This window comes from Aegilops tauschii, chromosome 7 (assembly GCF_002575655.3).
Source record: "Aegilops tauschii subsp. strangulata cultivar AL8/78 chromosome 7, Aet v6.0, whole genome shotgun sequence".
NCBI lineage: Eukaryota > Viridiplantae > Streptophyta > Magnoliopsida > Poales > Poaceae > Aegilops > Aegilops tauschii.
Window position 1 is genome coordinate 72888892 of NC_053041.3, and position 20988 is coordinate 72909879.

Here is a 20988-nt window from a genome sequence, read left to right on the forward strand (position 1 = left end):
GGAGATGGAAATTACTGTCTACCCATTACACGGACAATCCATCGGCCCGATTTCCACTGCTCTAAATAGGGTTAGGATAGTAACTTCAATTAGACGTGACACGACCGCCTCTGAGCCCATTCCGACACGGTGGGCGCCAGACATGGGCGGCAAAACACATTTGATTCAAGCTCGTCCGAAAGACCTCTGTTTCTCCCTCCATTTCCCCATTCCTACACGGTGGGCGGCAAAACAAACTCGACTTGGCCGAAATCGATGTAGGCAAATATTTTCAATAGGGGCAGGTTTGTAACTTCACTCAGACGTGACACAACCGCCCTACCTGTCAGCTCCGTTCATATACCGTGGGCGCCAACCACCCTCTCCTCGCCCGAAATTGCTCTGGGCAAATATTGGCGAGATGCGAGATTACTGTCGTATCCCCAACCGACAAGACGTCCAAAGTTTAAACGGGGGCTAAGTTCATAACTTTCCCATATTTCAGACAGGCGCGTCCCAAAAACATGGTTCCCCGTACCTCTCCCTCCACTTTCCCATTCATACACCGTCCGCGCTAGAACACCATCCCCACACCAGCCTCCGTCCGCCACATCATCCATCGACGCCGTCCTCCACCACATCCATCACCGCCATCCTCCACCACATCCATCGCCACCGTCCTCCACCATGCCGGAGCGCCTACCAAGACCGCGTCGTCCACTGCTAGAGATGGACGTTTCACATCCACGGCGACAGACCAAGAGCCTTGCATCACGTCCTCTCGCTTCATCGGCGCCATCGTCCTCTTTGCCGGGGCCGCTCACACAACCTTCTCTTCCACCGCAATGGGACTTATCCCCCGATGCACCCGTCTACCGTCACAGATCTACTTCAACGCCACCGACAGCCATCGCACCCCCGATGCCTACACGGCGCCGCAAGAGAGGTGGTACTTCATATCTCCTCAACTTTTTGATCTCAACCAAAAAATAGATCTTCACTTGGTTACTCTACTTTCTTTTCAGCTCTTAGAATTTAGTTCTTAGTTTGAAGCAAACAATGGCTACTAAATATCATTTCTCCGGTTTCCCCCTTTTATGATCATTATACGATCAGAATACGTGCTTCGTGTCATAATAGCACTGCTCGACCCATCAAGCTAAACAAGCTTAGTTGTTCAAATACAAATATGATATTATTAAAACAGATTCGTTTAATTGGCCAGCTAAATGTTCCTAAATTAGTTTCAAAAATGCATGTTCGCCGCTCGGGTGTGTATCTCCACAGGGTGCCCACGGTGGGCCGGCCCACCCTGGGATTTTGGGTCGTCCCAGGCCCCGATTCCCTTCTGTTCTGCTGCGCGCTTCCGATCTCTACTCGCCCCCAGCCGCCTGCCTCACCGGCGACTTGCCGTCCCCGGACGGCATGACTCTAGGAGGAGACACCGGACTAACAGGAGGTCAGGAGCCGCTCGCCCAACAGCGTCACCGCTGCCCGGGCGCGCCTCCGTGCCTACCTTCCCAGTCAGTTCAGGGCTCAGGCGTGCAACACCCACTAAGCCAACCCAATTTATCCTGAGATAAGTCCTGAACACTCAGCAGCCACTCCTCATCACCCATTTTCTAATTGATTGATTACTCATTAGGCAGGACTGTCATTAGGGTTTGTTGTGTGCTCAGTGCTACCTACACTTAATGGTCCAGATGTATTTCGGTAATCTTTAGTACCTGTAAAGTTCACAGGGTTTTCAAAATTCCGGCCCTAGGAACAGACACTAGTCATTTTGGATTGTTGGTCGTAGTGACATTGACCCATATTACTACGACAAGCCAGGTTTGTTGACAATTTTACTTGTCTTTCTTACTCATTCGATATAATATCCAATTATTCACGTCGATTAGTGTTGGGGAACGTAGTAATTTCAAAAAATTTCCTACGCACACGCAAGATCATGGTGATGCATAGCAACGAGAGGGGAGAGTGTTGTCCAAGTACCCTCGTAGACTGAAAGCGGAAGCGTTAACACAACGCGGTTGATGTAGTCGTACGTCTTCACGATCCGACCGATCAAGTACCAAACGCACGGCACCTCCGAGTTCAGCACACGTTCAGCTCGATGACATCCCTCGAACTCCTATCCAGCCGAGCTTTGAGGGAGAGTTCCGTCAGCACGACGGCGTGGTGACGATGATGATGGTCTACCGACGCAGGGCTTCGCCTAAGCACCGCTACGATATTATCGAGGTGGATTATGATGGAGGGGGGAACCGCACACGGCTAAGAGATCAATGATCAATTGTTGTGTCTATGGGGTGCCCTCCTGGCCCCGTATATAAAGGATCAAGGGGGGAGGCGGCCGGCCAAGGAGGAGGGCGCGCCAAGGGGGGAGTCCTACTCCCACCGGGAGTAGGACTCCTCCTTTCCTTGTTGGAGTAGGAGAGAAGGAAAGAGGGGGAGAGGGAGAAGGAAAAAGGGGGCCGCACCCCTTGTCCAATTCGGACCAGAGGGGGGTCGCGCGCCTCCTTCCTTTTGGCCTCTCTCCTCTATTCCCGTATGGCCCAATAAGGCCCAATACTTGTCCCCGGCGAATTCCCGTAACTCTCCGGTACTCCGATAAATACCCGAATCACTCGGAACCTTTCCGAAGTCCGAATATAGTCGTCCAATATATCGATCTTTACGTCTCGGCCATTTCGAGACTCCTCGTCATGTCCCCGATCTCATTTGGGACTCCGAACTCGTTCGGTACATCAAAATACATAAACTCATAATATAACCGTCATCTAACTTTAAGCGTGCGGACCCTACGGGTTCGAGAACTATGTAGACATGACCGAGACACGTCTCCGGTCAATAACCAATAGCGGATCCTGGATGCTCATATTGGCTCCCACATATTCTACGAAGATCTTTATCGGTCAGACCGCATAACAACATACGTTGTTCCCTTTGTCATCGGTATGTTACTTGCCCGAGATTCGATCGTCGGTATCTCGTTACCGGAAAGTCTCTTTACTCGTTCTGTAATACATCATCCCGCAACTAACTCATTAGTTACAATGCTTGCAAGGCTTATAGTGACGTGCATTACTGAGTGGGCCCAGAGATACCTCTCCGACAATCGGAGTGACAAATCCTAATCTCGAAATACGCCAACCCAACAAGTACCTTCGGAGACACCTGTAGAGCACCTTTATAATCACCCAGTTACGTTGTGATGTTTGGTAGCACACAAAGTGTTCCTCTGGTAAACGGGAGTTGCATAATCTCATAGTCATAGGAACATGTATAAGTCATGAAGAAAGCATTAGCAACATACTAAACGATCGTGTGCTAAGCTAACGGAATGGCTCAAGTCAATCACATCATTCTCCTAATGATGTGATCCCGTTAATCAAATGACAACTCATGTCAATGGCTAGGAAACATAACCATCTTTGATCAACGAGCTAGTCAAGTAGAGGCATACTAGTGACACTCTGTTTGTCTATGTATTCACACATGTATCATGTTTCCGGTTAATACAATTCTAGCATGAATAATAAACATTTATCATGATATAAGGAAATAAATAATAACTTTATTATTGCCTCTAGGGCATATTTCCTTCAGTCTCCCACTTGCACTAGAGTCAATAATCTAGTTCACATCGCCATGTGATTTAACATCAATAGTTCACATCACCATGTGATTAACACCCATAGTTCACATCGTTATGTGACCAACACCCAAAGGGTTTACTAGAGTAATCTAGTTCACATCGCTATGTTATTAACACCCAAAGAGTACTAAGGTGTGATCATGTTTTGCTTGTGAGATAATTTTAGTCAACGGGTCTGTCACATTCAGATACGTAAGTATTTTGAAAATTTCTATGTCTACAAAGCTCTGCATGGAGCTACTCTAGCTGATTGCTCCCACTTTCAATATGTATCTAGACCGAGACTTAGAGTCATCTAGATTAGTGTCAAAACTTACATCGACGTAACCCTTTACGATGAACCTTTGTCACTTCCATAATCGAGAAACATATCCTTATTCCAGTAAGGATAATTTTGACCGCTGTCCAGTGATCTACTCCTAGATCACTATTGTACTCCCTTGCCTAAATCAGTGTAGGGTATACAATAGATCTGGTACACAACATGGCATACTTTATAGAACCTATGGCCGAGGCATAGGGAATGACTTTCATTCTCTTTCTATCTTCTGCCGTGGTCGGGCTTTGAGTCTTACTCAATTTCACACCTTGTAACACAGGCAAGAAACTCTTTCTTTGACTGTTCCATTTTGAACCACTTCAAAATCTTGTTAAGGTATGTACTCATTGAAAAAACTTATCAAGCGTCTTGATCTATCTCTATAGATCTTGATGCTCAATATGTAAGCAGCTTCACCGAGGTCTTTCTTTGAAAAACTCCTTTCAAACACTCCTTTATGCTTTGCAGAATAATTCTACATTATTTCCGATCAACAATATGTCATTCACATATACTTATCAGAAATGTTGTAGTGCTCCCACTCACTTTCTTGTAAATACAGGCTTCACCGCAAGTCTGTATAAAACTATATCCTTTGATCAACTTATCAAAGCGTATATTCCAATTCCGAGATGCTTGCACCAGTTCATAGATGGATCGCTAGAGTTTGCATATTTTATTAGCACCTTTAGGATTGACAAAACCTTCTGGTTGCATCATATACAACTCTTCTTTAATAAATCCATTAAGGAATGCAGTTTTGTTTATCCATTTGCTAGATTTCATAAAATGCGGCAATTGCTAACATGATTCAGACAGACTTAAGCATAGATACGAGTGAGAAACTCTCATCGTAGTCAACACCTTAAACTTGTCGAAAACCTTTTGCGACAATTCTAGCTTTGTAGATAGTAACACTACTATCAACGTCCGTCTTCCTCTTGAAGATCCATTTTAATCTCAATGGCTCGCCGATCATTGGGCAAGTCAATCAAAGTCCATACTTTGTTCTCATACATGGATCTCATCTCAGATTTCATGGCCTCAAGCCATTTTGCGGAATCTGGGCTCACCATCGCTTCTTCATAGTTCGTAGGTTCGTCATGGTCTAGTAACATAACCTCCAGAACAGGATTACCGTACCACTCTGGTGCGGATCTTACTCTGGTTGACCTACGAGGTTCAGTAATAACTTGATCTGAAGTTCCATGATCATCATCATTAACTTCCTCACTAATTGGTATAGGCGTCACAGAAACTGGTTTCTGCGATGAACTACTTTCCAATAAGGGAGCAGGTACAATTACCTCATCAAGTTCTACTTTCCTCCCACTCACTTCTTTCGAGAGAAACTCCTTCTGTAGAAAGGATCCATTCTTAGCAATGAATGTCTTGCCTTCGGATCTATGATAGAAGGTGTACCCAACTGTCTCCTTTGGGTATCCTATGAAGACATATTTCCCCGATTTGGGTTTGAGCTTATTAGGATGAAACTTGTTCACATAAGCATTGCAACCCCAAACTTTAGGATACGTCAACTTTGGTTTCTTGCCAAACCACAGTTCATAAGATGTCGTCTCAACGGATTTAGATGGTACCCTATTTAACGTGAATGCAGCTGTCTCTAATGCATAACCCCAAAACGATAGTGGTAAATCGGTAAGAGACATCATAGATTGTACTATATTCAATAAAGTACGGTTATGACGCTCGGACACACCATTATGCTGTGGTGTTCCAGGTGGCACGAATTTGTGAAACTATTCCACATTGTTTTATTTGAAGACCAAACTCGTAACTCAAATATTTGTCTCCGCGATCAGATCGTAGAAACCTTATTTTCTTGTCACGATGATTTTCCACTTCACTCTGAAATTCTTTGAACTTTTCAAGTGCTTCAGACTTATGTTTCATCAAGTAGATATACCCATATCTGCTCAAATCATCTGTGAAGGTCAGAAAATAACGATACCCGCCGCGAGCCTCAACACTCATCGGATCGCATACATTAGTATGTATTATTTCCAATAAGCCAGTTGCTTGCTCCATTGTTCCGAAGAACGGAGTCTTAGTCATCTTGCCCATAAGGCATGGTTCACAAGCATCAAGTGATTCATAATCAAGTGATTCCAAAAGCCCATCAGCATGGAGTTTCTTCATGCGCTTTACACCAATATGACCTAAACGGCAGTGCTACAAATAAGTTGCACAATCATTATTAACTTTGCATCTTTTGGCTTCAATATTATGAATATGTGTATCACTACGATCGAGATCCAACGAACCATTTTCATTGGGTGTGTAACCATATAAGGTTTTATTCATGTAAACAGAACAACAATTATTCTCTAACTTAAATGAATAACCGTATTGCAATAAACATGATCAAATCATATTCATGCTCAATGCAAACACCAAATAACACTTATTTAGGTTCAACACTAATCTCGAAAGTATAGGGAGTGTGCGCTGATGATCATATCAATCTTGGAACCACTTCCAATACACATCGTCACTTCATCCTTAACTAGTTTATGTTCATTATGCAACTCCCGTTTCGAGTTACTACTCTTTAGCAACTGAACCAGTATCAAATACCGAGGGGTTGCTACGAATACTAGTAAAATACACATCAATAATCTGTATATCAAATATACCTTTGTTCACTTTGCCATCCTTCTTATCCACCAAATACTTGGGGCAGTTCCGCTTCCAGTGACCAGTCCCTTTGCAGTAGAAGCACTTAGTCTCAGGCTTAGGTCCAGACTTGGGCTTCTTCACTTGAGCAGCAACTTGCTTGCCGTTCTTCTTGAAGTTCCCCTTCTATCCCTTTGCCCTTTTCTTGAAACTAGTGGTCTTGTTAACCATCAACACTTGATGCTCTTTCTTGATTTCTACCTGCGTCGATTTCAGCATCACGAAGAGCTCGGGAATTACTTTCGTCATCCCTTACATACTATAGTTCATCACGAAGTTCTACTAACTTGGTGATGGTGACTAGAGAATTCTGTCAATCAGTATTTTATCTGGAAGATTAACTCCCACTTGATTCAAGCGATTGTAGTACCCAGACAATCTGAGCACATGCTCACTGCTTGAGCTATTCTCCTCCATCTTTTAGCTATAGAACTTGTTGGAGACTTCATATTTCTCAACTCGGGTATTTGCTTGAAATATTAACTTCAACTCCTGGAACATCTCATATGGTCCATGATGTTCAAAACGTCTTTGAAGTCCCGATTCTAAGCCGTTAAGCATGGTGCACTAAACTGTCAAGTAGTCATCATATTGAGCTAGCCAAACGTTCATAACGTCTGCATTTGCTCCTGCAATAGGTCTGTCACCTAGCGGTGCATCAAGGACATAATTCTTCTGTGCAGCAATGAGGATAATCCCCAGATCAAGGATCCAATCCGCATCATTGCAACTAACATCTTTCAACATATTTTTTCTCTAGGAACATATCAAAAATAAACACGGGGAAGCAACAACGCGAGCTATTGATCTACAACATAATTTGCAAAATACTATCAGGACTAAGTTCATGATAAATTTAAGTTCAATTAATCATAGTACTTAAGAACTCACACTTAGATAGACATCCCTCTAATCATCTAAGTGATCACGTGATCCAAATCAACTAAACCATAACCGATCATCACGTGAAATGGAGTAGTTTTCAATGGTGAACATCACTATGTTGATCATATCTACTATATGATTCACGCTCGACCTTTCGGTCTTAGTGTTCCGAGGCCATATCTGCATATGCTAGGCTCGTCAAGTTTAACCTGAGTATTCTGCGTGTGCAAAACTGGCAAGCACCCATTGTAGATGGACGTAGAGCTTATCACACCCGATCATCACGTGGTGTCTGGGCACGACGAACTTTGGCAACGGTGCATACTCAGGGAGAACACTTTTATCTTGAAATTTTGTGAGAGATCATCTTATAATGCTACCTTCAATCAAAGCAAGATAAGATGCATAAAAGATAAACATCACATGCAATCAATATAAGTGATATGATATGGCCATCATCATCTTGTGCTTCTGATCTCCATCTCCGAAGCACCGTCATGATCCCCATCGTCACCGGCGCGACACCTTGATCTCCATCGTAGCATCGTTGTCGTCTCGCCAACTATTGCTTCTACGACTATCGCTACAGCTTAGTGATAAAGTAAAGCATTACAGGGCATTTGTATTGCATACAATAAAGTGACAACCATATGGCTCCTGCCAGTTGCCGATAACTCGGTTACAAAACATGGTCATCTCATACAATAAAATATAGCATCATGTCTTGACCATATCACATCACAACATGCCCTGCAAAAACAAGTTAGACGTCCTCTACTTTGTTGTTGCAAGTTTTACGTGGCTGCTACTGGGCTTAGCAAGAACTGTTCTTACCTACGCATCAAAACCACAACGATAGTTTGTCAAGTTGGTGCTGTTTTAACCTTCGCAAGGACCGGGCGTAGCCACACTCGGTTCAACTAAAGTTGGAGAAACTGACACCTGCCAACCACCTCTGTGCAAAGCACGTTGGAAGAACTAGTCTCGCATAAGCGTACGCGTAATGTCGGTCCGGGCCGCTTCATCCAACAGTACCGCCGAACCAAAGTATGACATGCTGGTAAGCAGTATGACTTATATCGCCCACAACTCACTTGTGTTCTACTCGTGCATATAACATCAACACATTAAACCAGGCTCTGATACCATTGTTAGGGAACGTAGTAATTTCAAAAAAATTCCTACGCACACGCAAGATCATGGTGATGCATAGCAACGAAAGGGGAGAGTGTTGTCCACGTACCCTCGTAGACCGAAAGCGGAAGCGTTAACACAACGCGGTTGATGTAGTCGTACGTCTTCACGATCCGACCGATCAAGTACCAAACGCACGACACCTCCGAGTTCAGCACATGTTCAGCTCGATGACGTCCCTCGAACTCCGATCCAGCCGAGCTTTGAGGGAGAGTTCCGTCAGCACGATGGCGTGGTGACGATGATGTTCTACCGACGCAGGGCTTCGCCTAAGCACCACTACGATATTATCGAGGTGGATTATGGTGGAGGGGGGCACCGCACACGGCTAAGAGATCAATGATCAATTGTTGTGTCTATGGGGTGCCCCCCTGCCCCCGTATATAAAGGAGCAAGGGGAGAGGCGGCCGGCCAAGGAGGAGGGCGCACCAACGGGGGAGTCCTACTCCCACCGGGAGTAGGACTCGTCCTTTCCTTGTTGGAGTAGGAGAGAAGGAAAGAGGGGGAGAGGGAGAAGGAAAAAGGGGGCTGCACCCCTTGTCCAATTCGGACCAGAGGCGGGTCGCGCGCCTCCTTCCTTTTGGCCTCTCTCCTCTATTCCCGTATGGCCCAATAAGGCCCAATACTTGTCCCCGGCGAATTCCCGTAACTCTCCGGTACTCCGATAAATACCCGAATCACTCGGAACCTTTTCGAAGTCCGAATATAGTCGTCGAATATATCGATCTTTATGTCTCGGCCATTTCGAGACTTCTCGTCATGTCCCCGATCTCATCTGGGACTCCGAACTCCTTCGGTACATCAAAATACATAAACTCATAATATAACCGTCATCTAACTTTAAGCGTGCGGACCCTACGGGTTCGAGAACTATGTAGACATGACCGAGACACGTCTCCGGTCAATAACCAATAGCGGAACCTGGATGCTCATATTGGCTCCCACATATTTTACGAAAATCTTTATCGGTCAGACCGCATAACAACATACGTTGTTCCCTTTGTCATCGGTATGTTACTTGCCCGAGATTCGATCGTCGGTATCTCAATACCTAGTTCAATTTCGTTACCGGCAAGTCTCTTTACTCGTTCCGTAATACATCATCCCGCAACTAACTCATTAGTTACAATGCTTGCAAGGCTTATAGTGAGGGAAATATGCCCTAGAGGCAATAATAAAGTATTATATATTTCCTTATATCATGATAAATGTTTATTATTCATGCTAGAATTGTATTAACCGGAAACATAATACATGTGTGAATACATAGACAAACAGAGGGTCACTAGTATGCCTCTACTTGACTAGCTCGTTAATCAAAGATGGTTATGTTTCCTAGCCATAGACATGAGTTGTCATTTGATTAACGGGATCACCTCATTAGGAGAATGACGTGATTGACATGACCCATTCCGTTAGCTTAGCACCTGATCGATTAGTATGTTGCTATTGCTTTCTTCATGACTTATACATGTTCCTATGACTATGAGATTATGCAACTCCCGTTTACCGGAGGAACACTTTGTGTGCTACCAAACGTCACAACGTAAATGGGTGATTATAAAGGTGCTCTACAGGTGTCTCCAAAGGTACTTGTTGGGTTGGCATATTTTGAGATTAGGATTTGTCACTCCGATTGTCGGAGAGGTATCTCTGGGCCCACTCGGTAATGCACATCACTATAAGCCTTGCAAGCATTGTGACAAATGAGATAGTTGTAGGATGATGTATTACGGAACGAGTAAAGAGACTTGCCGGTAACGAGATTGAACTAGGTATCGAGATACCGACGATCGAATCTCGGGCAAGTAACATACCGATGACAAAGGGAACAACGTATGTTGTTATGCGGTTTGACCGATAAAGATCTTCGTAGAATATGTGGGAACCAATATGAGCATCCAGGTTCCGCTATTGGTTATTGACCGGAGAGGTGTCTCGGTCATGTCTACATAGTTCTCGAACACGAAGGGTCCGCACGCTTAACGTTACGATGACAGTTATATTATGAGTTTATATGTTTTGATGTACCGAAGGTTGTTCGGAGTCCTGGATATGATCATGGACATGACGAGGAGTGTCGAAATGGTCTGAGACATAAAGATTGATATAGTGGACGACTATATTCAGACACCGGAAGTGTTCCGGAGAAGTTTCGGATTAAACCGGAGTGCTGGAGGGTTACCAGAACCCCCCAGGGAAGTATTGGGCCTTAGTGGGCCTTGAGGGGAGAGAGAGGGCAGCAGCCAGGAGGTGGTGTGCCCCCTCCCAGGAGGAATCCTAGTTGGACTAGGAGAGGGGGGCGCAGCCCCCTTTCCCTCTCCCTCTCCCTCTCTTTCCTTCCCCCCCTCTTTTCCTAGTAGGACTAGGAAAGGGGAGTCCTACTCCTACTAGGAGGAGGACTCCCCCCTCTCTCCTTGGCGCGCCTAGGGCAGCCGGCCTCCCCCTTGCTCCTTTATATACGGGGGCAGGGGGCACCTCTAGACACACTTGATATACGATATTTTAGCCGTGTGCGGTGCCCCCCTCCCCCAGATTACACCTCGATAATACCGTTGCGGAGCTTAGGCGAAGCCCTGCGTCGGTGGAACATCATCATCGTCACCACGCCGTCGTGCTGACGAAACTCTCCCTCAACACTTGGCTGGATCGGAGTTCGAGGGACGTCATCGAGCTGAACGTGTGTAGAACTCGGAGGTGCCGTGCGTTCGGTACTTGATTGGTCGGATCGTGAAGACGTACGACCACATCAACCGCGTTGTGATAACGCTTCTGCTGTCGGTCTATGAGGGTACATGGAAAAACACTCTCCCCTCTCGTTGCTATGCATCACCATGATCTTGCGTGTGCGTAGGAAAATTTTGAAATTACTACGTTACCGAACAGTGGTATCAGAGCCAGGTTTTATGCGTTGATGCTATGCACGAGTAGAACACAAGTGAGTTGTGGGCGATATAAGTCATACTTCTTACCCGCATGTCATACTTTGGTTCAGCGGTATTTTGAGATGAAGCGGCCTCGACCGACGTTACGCGTACGCTTACGCGAGACTGGTTTCACCGTTCGGAGCACTCGTTGCTTAAAGGTGACTGGCGGGTGTCTGTCTCTCTCACTTTAGTTGAACCGAGTGTGGCTACGCCCGGTCCTTGCGAAGGTTAAAACATCACCAACTTGACAAACTATCGTTCTGGTTTTGATGCGTAGGTAAGAACGGTTCTTGCTAAGCCCGTAGCAGCCACGTAAAACTTGCAACAACAAAGTAGAGGACGTCTAACTTGTTTTTGCAGGGCATGTTGTGATGTGATATGGTCAAGACATGATGTGATATAATTTGTTGTATGAGATGATCATGTTTTGTAACCGAGTTATCGGCAACTGGCTGGAGCCATATGGTTGTCGCTTTATTGTATGAGATGCAATCACCATGTAATAGTTTTACTTTATCACTAAGCGGTAGCGATAGTCGTAAAAGCAATTAGTTGGTGAGACGACAACGATACTACGATGGAGATCAAGGTGTCGTGCCGGTGACGATGGTGATCATGACGGTGCTTCGGAGATGGAGATCACGAACACGGTGCTTCGGAGATGGAGATCACAAGCACAAGATGATGATGGCCATATCATATCACTTATATTGATTGATGTGATGTTAATCCTTTATGCATCTTATCTTGCTTTGATTGACGGTAGCATTATAAGATGATCTCTCACTAAAATTTCAAGATAAAAAATGTTCTCCCTGAGTATGCACCGTTGTGAAAGTTCTTTGTGCTGAGACACCACGTGATGATCGGGTGTGATAGGCTCTACGTTCAAATACAACGGGTGCAAAACAGTTGCACACGCGGAATACTCAGGTTAAACTTGACGAGCCTAGCATATGCTGATATGGCTTCGGAACACGGAGACCGAAAGGTCGAGCGTGAATCATATAGTAGATATGATCAACATAGTGATGTTCACCATTGAAACTACTCCATCTCACGTGATGATCGGACATGGTTTAGTTGATTTGGATCACGTAATCACTTAGATGATTAGAGGGATATCTATCTAAGTGGGAGTTCTTAAGTAATATGATTAATTGAACTTAAATTTATCATGAACTTAGTACCTGATAGTATCTTGCTTGTCTATGTTAATTGTAGATAAATGGCCCGTGCTGTTGTTCCGTTGAATTTTAATGCGTTCCTTGAGAAAGCTAAGTTGAAAGATGATGGTAGCAATTACACGGACTGGGTCCGTAATTTGAGGATTATCCTCATTGCTGCACAGAAGAATTACATCCTGGAAGCACCGCTAGGTGCCAGGCCTCCTGCAAGAGCAACGCCAGAAGTTATGAACGTCTGGCAGAGCAAAGCTGATGACTACTCAATAGTTCAGTGTGCCATGCTTTACGGCTTAGAATAAGGTCTTCAACGACGTTTTGAATGTCATGGAGCATATGAGATGTTCCAGGAGTTGAAGTTAATATTTCAAGCAAATGCCCGGATTGAGAGATATGAAGTCTCCAATAAGTTCTATAGCTGCAAGATGGAAGAGAATAGTTCTGTCAGTGAGCATATACTCAGAATGTCTGGGTATAATAATCACTTGATTCAACTGGGAGTTCAACTTCCGGATGATTGCGTCATTGACAGAATTCTTCAATCACTGCCACCAAGCTACAAGAGCATCGTGATGAACTATAACATGCAAGGGATGGATAAGACAATTCCCAAGTTCTTCGCAATGCTAAAGGTAGCGGAGGTAGAAATCAAAAAGGAGCATCAAGTGTTGATGGTCAGTAAAACCACTAGTTTCAAGAAAAAGGGCAAAGGGAAGAAGAAACGGAACTTCAAGAAGAACAACAAGCAAGTTGCTGTTCAGGAGAAGAAATCCAAGTCTGGACCTAAGCCTGAAACTTAGTGCTTCTACTGTAAGCAGACTGGTCACTGGAAGCGGAACTACCCCAAGTATTTGGCGGATAAGAAGGATGGCAAGGTTAACAAAGGTATATGTGATATACATGTTATTGATGTGTACCTTACTAATACTCGCAGTAGCACCTGGGTATTTGATACTGGTTCTGTTGCTAATATTTGCAACTTGAAACAGGGGCTACGGATTAAGCGAAGATTGGCTAAGGATGTGGTGACGATGCGCGTGGGAAATGGTTCCAAAGTCGATGTGATCGCCGTCGGCACGCTACCTCTACATCTACCTTTGGGATTAGTTTTAGACCTAAATAATTGTTATTTGGTGCCAGCGTTGAGCATGAACATTATATCTGGATCTTGTTTAATGTGAGACGGTTATTCATTTAAATCAGAGAATAATGGTTGTTCTATTTATATGAATAATATCTTTTATGGTCATGCACCCTTGAAGAGTGGTCTATTTTTAATGAATCTCGATAGTAGTGATACACATATTCATAATGTCGAAGCCAAAAGATGCAGAGTTGATAATGACAGTGCAACTTATTTGTGGCACTGCCGTTTGGGTCATATCGGTGTAAAGCACATGAAGAAACTCCATACTGATGGAATTTTGGAATCACTTGATTTTGAATCGCTTGGTACTTGCGAACCGTGCCTCATGGGCAAGATGACCAAAACACCGTTCTCCGGAACTATGGAGAGAGCAATAGATTTGTTGGAAATCATACATACAGATGTATGTGGTCCGATGAATATTGAGGCTCGTGGCGGATATCGTTATTTTCTTAGCTTCACAGATGATTTGAGCAGATATGGGTATATCTACTTAATAAAACATAAGTCTGAAACATTTGAAAAGTTCAAAGAATTTCAGAGTGAAGTTGAAAATCATCGTAACAAGAAAATAAAATTCCTACGATCTGATCGTGGAGGAGAATATTTGAGTTACGAGTTTGGCCTACATTTGAAACAATGCGGAATAGTTTCGCAACTCACGCCACCCGGAACACCACAGCGTAATGGTGTGTCCGAACGTCGTAATCGTACTTTATTAGATATGGTGCGATCTATGATGACTCTTACTGATTTACCGCTATCGTTTTGGGGTTATGCTTTAGAGACGGCTGCATTCACTCTAAATAGGACACCATCGAAATCCGTTGAGACGACGCCTTATGAACTATGGTTTGGCAAGAAACCAAAGTTGTCGTATCTTAAAGTTTGGGGTTGCGATGCTTATGTGAAGAAACTTCAACCTGATAAGCTCGAACCTAATCGGAGAAATGTGTCTTCATAGGATACCCAAAGGAGACTGTTGGGTAGACCTTCTATCACAGATCCGAAGGCAAGATATTCGTTGCTAAGAATGGATCCTTTCTAGAGAAGGAGTTTCTCTCGAAAGATGTGAGTGGGAGGAAAGTAGAACTTGATGAGGTAACTGTACCTGCTCCCTTATTGGAAAGTAGATCATCGCAGAAATCAGTTTCTGCGACACCTACACAAATTAGTGAGGAAGTTAATGATAATGATCATGAAACTTCAGATCAAGTTATTACTGAAGCTCGTAGGTCAACTAGATCAAGATCCGCACCAGAGTGGTACGGCAATCCTGTTCTGGAGGTCATGTTACTAGACCATGACGAACCTACGAACTATGAAGAAGCGATGGTGAGCCCAGATTCCGCAAAATGGCTTGAAGCCATGAAATCCGAGATGGGATCCATGTATGAGAACAAAGTATGGACTTTGGTTGACTTGCCCGATGGTCGGCAAGCCATTGAAAATAAATGGATCTTCAAGAAGAAGACTGACGCTGATGGTAATGTTACTGTCTATAAAGCTCGACTTGTTGCGAAAGGTTTTTGACAAGTTCAAGGGATTGACTACGATGAGACCTTCTCAGCCGTAGCGATGCTTAAGTCTGTCCGAATCATGTTAGCAATTGCCGCATTTTATGATTATGAAATTTGGCAAATGGATGTCAAAACTGCATTCCTGAATGGATTTCTGGAAGAAGACTTGTATATGATGCAACCGGAAGGTTTTGTCGATCCAAAGGGAGCTAACAAAGTGTGCAAGCTCCAGTGATCCATTTATGGACTGGTGCAAGCCTCTCGGAGTTGGAATAAACGCTTTGATAGTGTGATCAAAGCATTTGGTTTTATACAGACTTTTGGAGAAGCCTGTATTTACAAGAAAGTGAGTGGGAGCTCGATAGCATTTCTGATATTATATGTGGATGACATATTACTGATTGGAAATGATATATAATTTCTGGATAGCATAAAGGGATACTTGAATAAGAGTTTTTCAATGAAAGACCTCGGTGAAGCTGCATATATATTAGGCATTAAGATCAATAGAGATAGATAAAGACGCTTAATTGGACTTTCACAAAGCACATACCTTGAAAAAGTTTTGAAGAAGTTCAAAATGGATCAAGCAAAGAAAGGGTTCTTGCCTGTACTACAAGGTGTGAGATTGAGTAAGACTCAATGCCCGACCACTCCAGAAGATAGAGAGAAGATGAAAGATGTTCCCTATGCTTCAGCCATGGGCTCTATCATGTATGCAATGCTGTGTACCAGACCTGATGTGTCCCTTGCTATAAGTTTAGCAGGAAGGTACCAAAGTAATCCGGGAGTGGATCACTGGACAGCGGTCAAGAACATCCTGAAATACCTGAAAAGGACTAAGGATATGTTTCTCGTTTATGGAGGTGACAAAGAGCTCATCGTAAGTGGTTACGTTGATGCAAGCTTTGACACTGATCCGGACGATTTGAAATCGCAAACCGGATACGTATTTACATTGAACGGTGGAGCTGTCAGTTGGTGCAGTTCTAAGCAAAGTGTCGTGGCGGGATCTACGTGTGAAGCGGAATACATAGCTGCTTCGGAAGCAGCAAATGAAGGAGTCTGGATGAAGGAGTTCATATCCGATCTAGGTGTCATACCTAGTACATCGGGACCAATGAAAATCTTTTGTGACAATACTGGTGCAATTGCCTTAGCAAAGGAATCCAGATTTCACAAGAGAACCAAGCACATCAGAAGACGCTTCAAATCCATCCGGGATTTAGTCTAGGTGGGAGACATAGAAATTTGCAAGATACATACGGATCTGAATGTTGCAGACCCGTTGACTAAGCCTCTTCCACGAGCAAAACATGATCAGCACCAAGACTCCATGGGTGTAAGAATCATTACTATGTAATCTAGATTATTGACTCTAGTGCATGTGGGAGACTGAAGGAAATATGCCCTAGAGGCAATAATAAAGTATTATATATTTCCTTATATCATGATAAATGTTTATTATTCATGCTAGAATTGTATTAACCGGAAACATAATACATGTGTGAATACATAGACAAACAGAGTGTCACTAGTATGCCTCTACTTGACTAGCTCGTTAATCAAAGATGGCTATGTTTCCTAGCCATAGACATGAGTTGTCATTTGATTAACGGGATCACCTCATTAGGAGAATGACGTGATTGACATGACCCATTCCGTTAGCTTAGCACCCAATCGTTTAGTATGTTGCTATTGCTTTCTTCATGACTTATACATGTTCCTATGACTATGAGATTATGCAACTCCCGTTTACCGGAGGAACACTTTGTGTGCTACCAAACGTCACAACGTAAATGGGTTATTATAAAGGTGCTCTACAGGTGTCTCCAAAGGTACTTGTTGGGTTGGCATATTTCGAGATTAGGATTTGTCACTCCGATTGTCGGAGAGGTATCTCTGGGCCCACTCGGTAATGCACATCACTATAAGCCTTGCAAGCATTGTGACTAATGAGATAGTTGCGGGATGATGTATTAAGGAACGAGTAAAGAGACTTGCCGGTAACGAGATTGAACTAGGTATCGAGATATCGACGATCGAATCTCGGGCAAGTAACATACCGATGACAAAGGGAACAACGTATGTTGTTATGCGGTTTGACCGATAAAGATCTTCGTAGAATATGTGGGAACCAATATGAGCATCCAGGTTCCGCTATTGGTTATTGACCGGAGAGGTGTCTCGGTCATGTCTACATAGTTCTCGAACCCGAAGGGTCCGCACGCTTAACGTTACGATGACAGTTATATTATGAGTTTATATGTTTTGTTGTACCGAAGGTTGTTCGGAGTCCCGGATATGATCACGGACATGACGAGGAGTCTCGAAATGGTCGAGACATAAAGATTGATATATTGGACGACTATATTCGGACATCGGAAGTGTTCCGGAGAAGTTTCGGATTAAACCGGAGTGCCGGAGGGTTACCGGAACCCCCCGGGGAAGTATTGGGCCTTTGTGGGCCTTGAGGGGAGAGAGAGGGCAGCAGCCAGGAGGTGGTGCGCCCCCTCTCAGGAGGAATCCTAGTTGGACTAGGAGAGGGGGGTGCAGCCCCCTTTCCCTCTCCCTCTCCCTCTCTTTCCTTCCCCCCCTCTTTTCCTAGTAGGACTAGGAAAGGGGAGTCCTACTACTACTAGGAGGAGGACTCCCCCCTCTCTCCTTGGCGCGCCTAGGGCAGCCAGCCTCCCCCTTGCTCCTTTATATACGGGGGCAGGGGGGCACCTCTAGACACACTTGATATACGATATTTTAGCCGTGTGCGGTGCCCCCCTCCACCAGATTACACCTCGATAATACCGTTGCGGAGCTTAGGCGAAGCCCTGCGTCGGTGGAACATCATCATCGTCACCATGCCGTCGTGCTGACGAAACTCTCCCTCAACACTCGGCTGGATCGGAGTTCGAGGGACATCATCAAGCTGAACGTGTGTAGAACTCGGAGGTGCCGTGCGTTCAGTACTTGATCGGTCGGATCGTGAAGACGTACGACTACATCAACTGCGTTGTGATAACTCTTCCGCTGTCGGTCTACGAGGGTACGTGGACAACACTCTCCCCTCTTGTTGCTATGCATCACCATGATCTTGCGTGTGCGTAGGAAAATTTTGAAATTACTACGTTACCCAACATATAGTGATGTGCATTACTGAGTGGGCCCAGAGATACCTCTCCGGCAATCGGAGTGACAAATCCTAATCTCGAAATACGCCAACCCAACAAGTACCTTCGGAGACACCTGTAGAGCACCTTTATAATCACCCAGTTACGTTGTGACATTTGGTAGCACACAAAGTGTTCCTCCGGTAAACGGGAGTTGCATAATCTCATAGTCATAGGAACATGTATAAGTCATGAAGAAAGCATTAGCAACATACTAAACGATCGTGTGCTAAGCTAACGGAATAGGTCAAGTCAATCACATCATTCTCCTAATGATGTGATCCCGTTAATCAAATGACAACTCATGTCAATGGCTAGGAAACATAACCATCTTTGATCAACGAGCTAGTCAAGTAGAGGCATACTAGTGACACTGTGTTTGTCTATGTATTCACACATGTATCATGTTTCCGGTTAATATAATTCTAGCATGAATAATAAACATTTATCATGATATAAGGAAATAAATAATAACTTTATTATTGCCTCTAGGGCATATTTCCTTCAATTAGTTGCAAACAATAAGTGCTAGACAAAGTTCTTGATTCAGATTTTGGACGGTCTCTTACTGCAGTTACAATTCTACATACTTTACCTAGTAAGCTCACAAGTAAATGATTGATTCACTACATCTATGCATGCCTTGTCATATTTGTTGTCAATATTCATTTAGGGTGGACCACCCTGTTTCTAAATACTGCAACCGTAGACATGAGTGAACAGTATTTCTCTATGTGACCTCTTCCATCATGTGTGGGCAATGAACACTGCATTGTATAGAAAGAAAGTGTCATTTCCAGCTTTTACATAGGCTTCGATCTTTTACATGGAATACAATCTGCCTTCTTGCTTTGGGTCGCACTACCAACACTCCACCCTTGAAGCTAAACATTATGCCACTCATAATTCCTTAGTTTATTTGTTCAAATAAGAATTTCATATGATTCTAATGTTCCTACTTCAGTTTTGAAATGTGTGTCTCCCTGTTATAGAGACATAAGGGGTTTGTATTTCTGTGTGTGGTCTGGTCAGCATGGTTGGGGGTGAACTTTGCATATGCAGGGGTTTATATGGAGACACTCTTCGAGTTGAATCTGCAATGCATTCCATAGATAATCTAACTACTTTTTTTGTTTTCATGAATCTCAGATTCTAAACAGCATCATAATGATTATGAGCTTGCGCGCATGAAAAGAATAAAGCAGAACAATGCCATGGCTGTCAAACTTGGCATTAAGGGACTGAAATCAAGTCTGGATGCAATGCAATGCAAACGCTCTCCACCTACAGATTCATGCTCAGAATATGATCCTAACAGTGATTCTGAGCTAGAGGGAGACCTAAGTCAATGTAGCTCCCTAGTGGAGGAGTCAGAGGAAGATGCCCTATCTTATTCACCCATCAAGGTGCTTGCTCTAACTTTCCAAGGTTATATTTGTCGCACCTATCTTGCAACTGATGGTTTGCATTGCTTCTACTTTGTTGAACTGCCATTAGCTTAGTTTACACGTCGTGTATGTGAATACGCCCTGCCTATCCATTTTCAGTACATATTCCATCTGTCATCATACCATATTTATCCATTCAAATGTTGTTCTTGTGTATCAGATGTTCAAAAGGAAGAGGGTGATTGCTGATCGTGGAGGAGCACAAGCAAAGTATTTGGAAAAGGTAGTAGCACCTGATAAATCAAATAGCCCATTAGGTGTAGTTGCAATATCACCCGACCCACAAAACACCCCAACTCTAGCAGACTCTAGCCCTACTACACTGGTCATTTCTGATGCCCCAACTCAGCAGACCCCAACAGCAGCAAACATTATGATTATGCCAGTGGACATAGCACCAGCTCTACGATCCAAAACCCCCATTCCAGCAAAGAGTACACCAAATCCAGTTGCCAAATCCCTTTTCGAACCAGAGAGAGCCCCAATTGCAGCAAATAGGACCCCTGTTCCATTTCTTCCCAGTTTAGAAGACAAAGCTTATATTGTTGTCAGGAACTTTGTGTTTGGTTTTATCAAAATCTTTTATTTGATTTGAGGAGGGTATTTAAATTTTCTTCTAAAAGAACTTTCCCTCTCAAAAAATTTCCTTTTATGACAAATGTTTTGTTTGGATTCACCCAAGACTTGATTTTTGGTCTTGGAGGTTTTCCCTTCTTATTTGGACTCAAAAACCAAATGCTTTTCATGTGGGAAATTTCCTTTGAAAAATCTTTAAAATAGCCTATGGCATTTGGAGTGATCTTTTCCCCTTTCAAAAATCCCTCTTGCCATGACCTAAGTGGAAATCCCCTCCCATAAGCCTT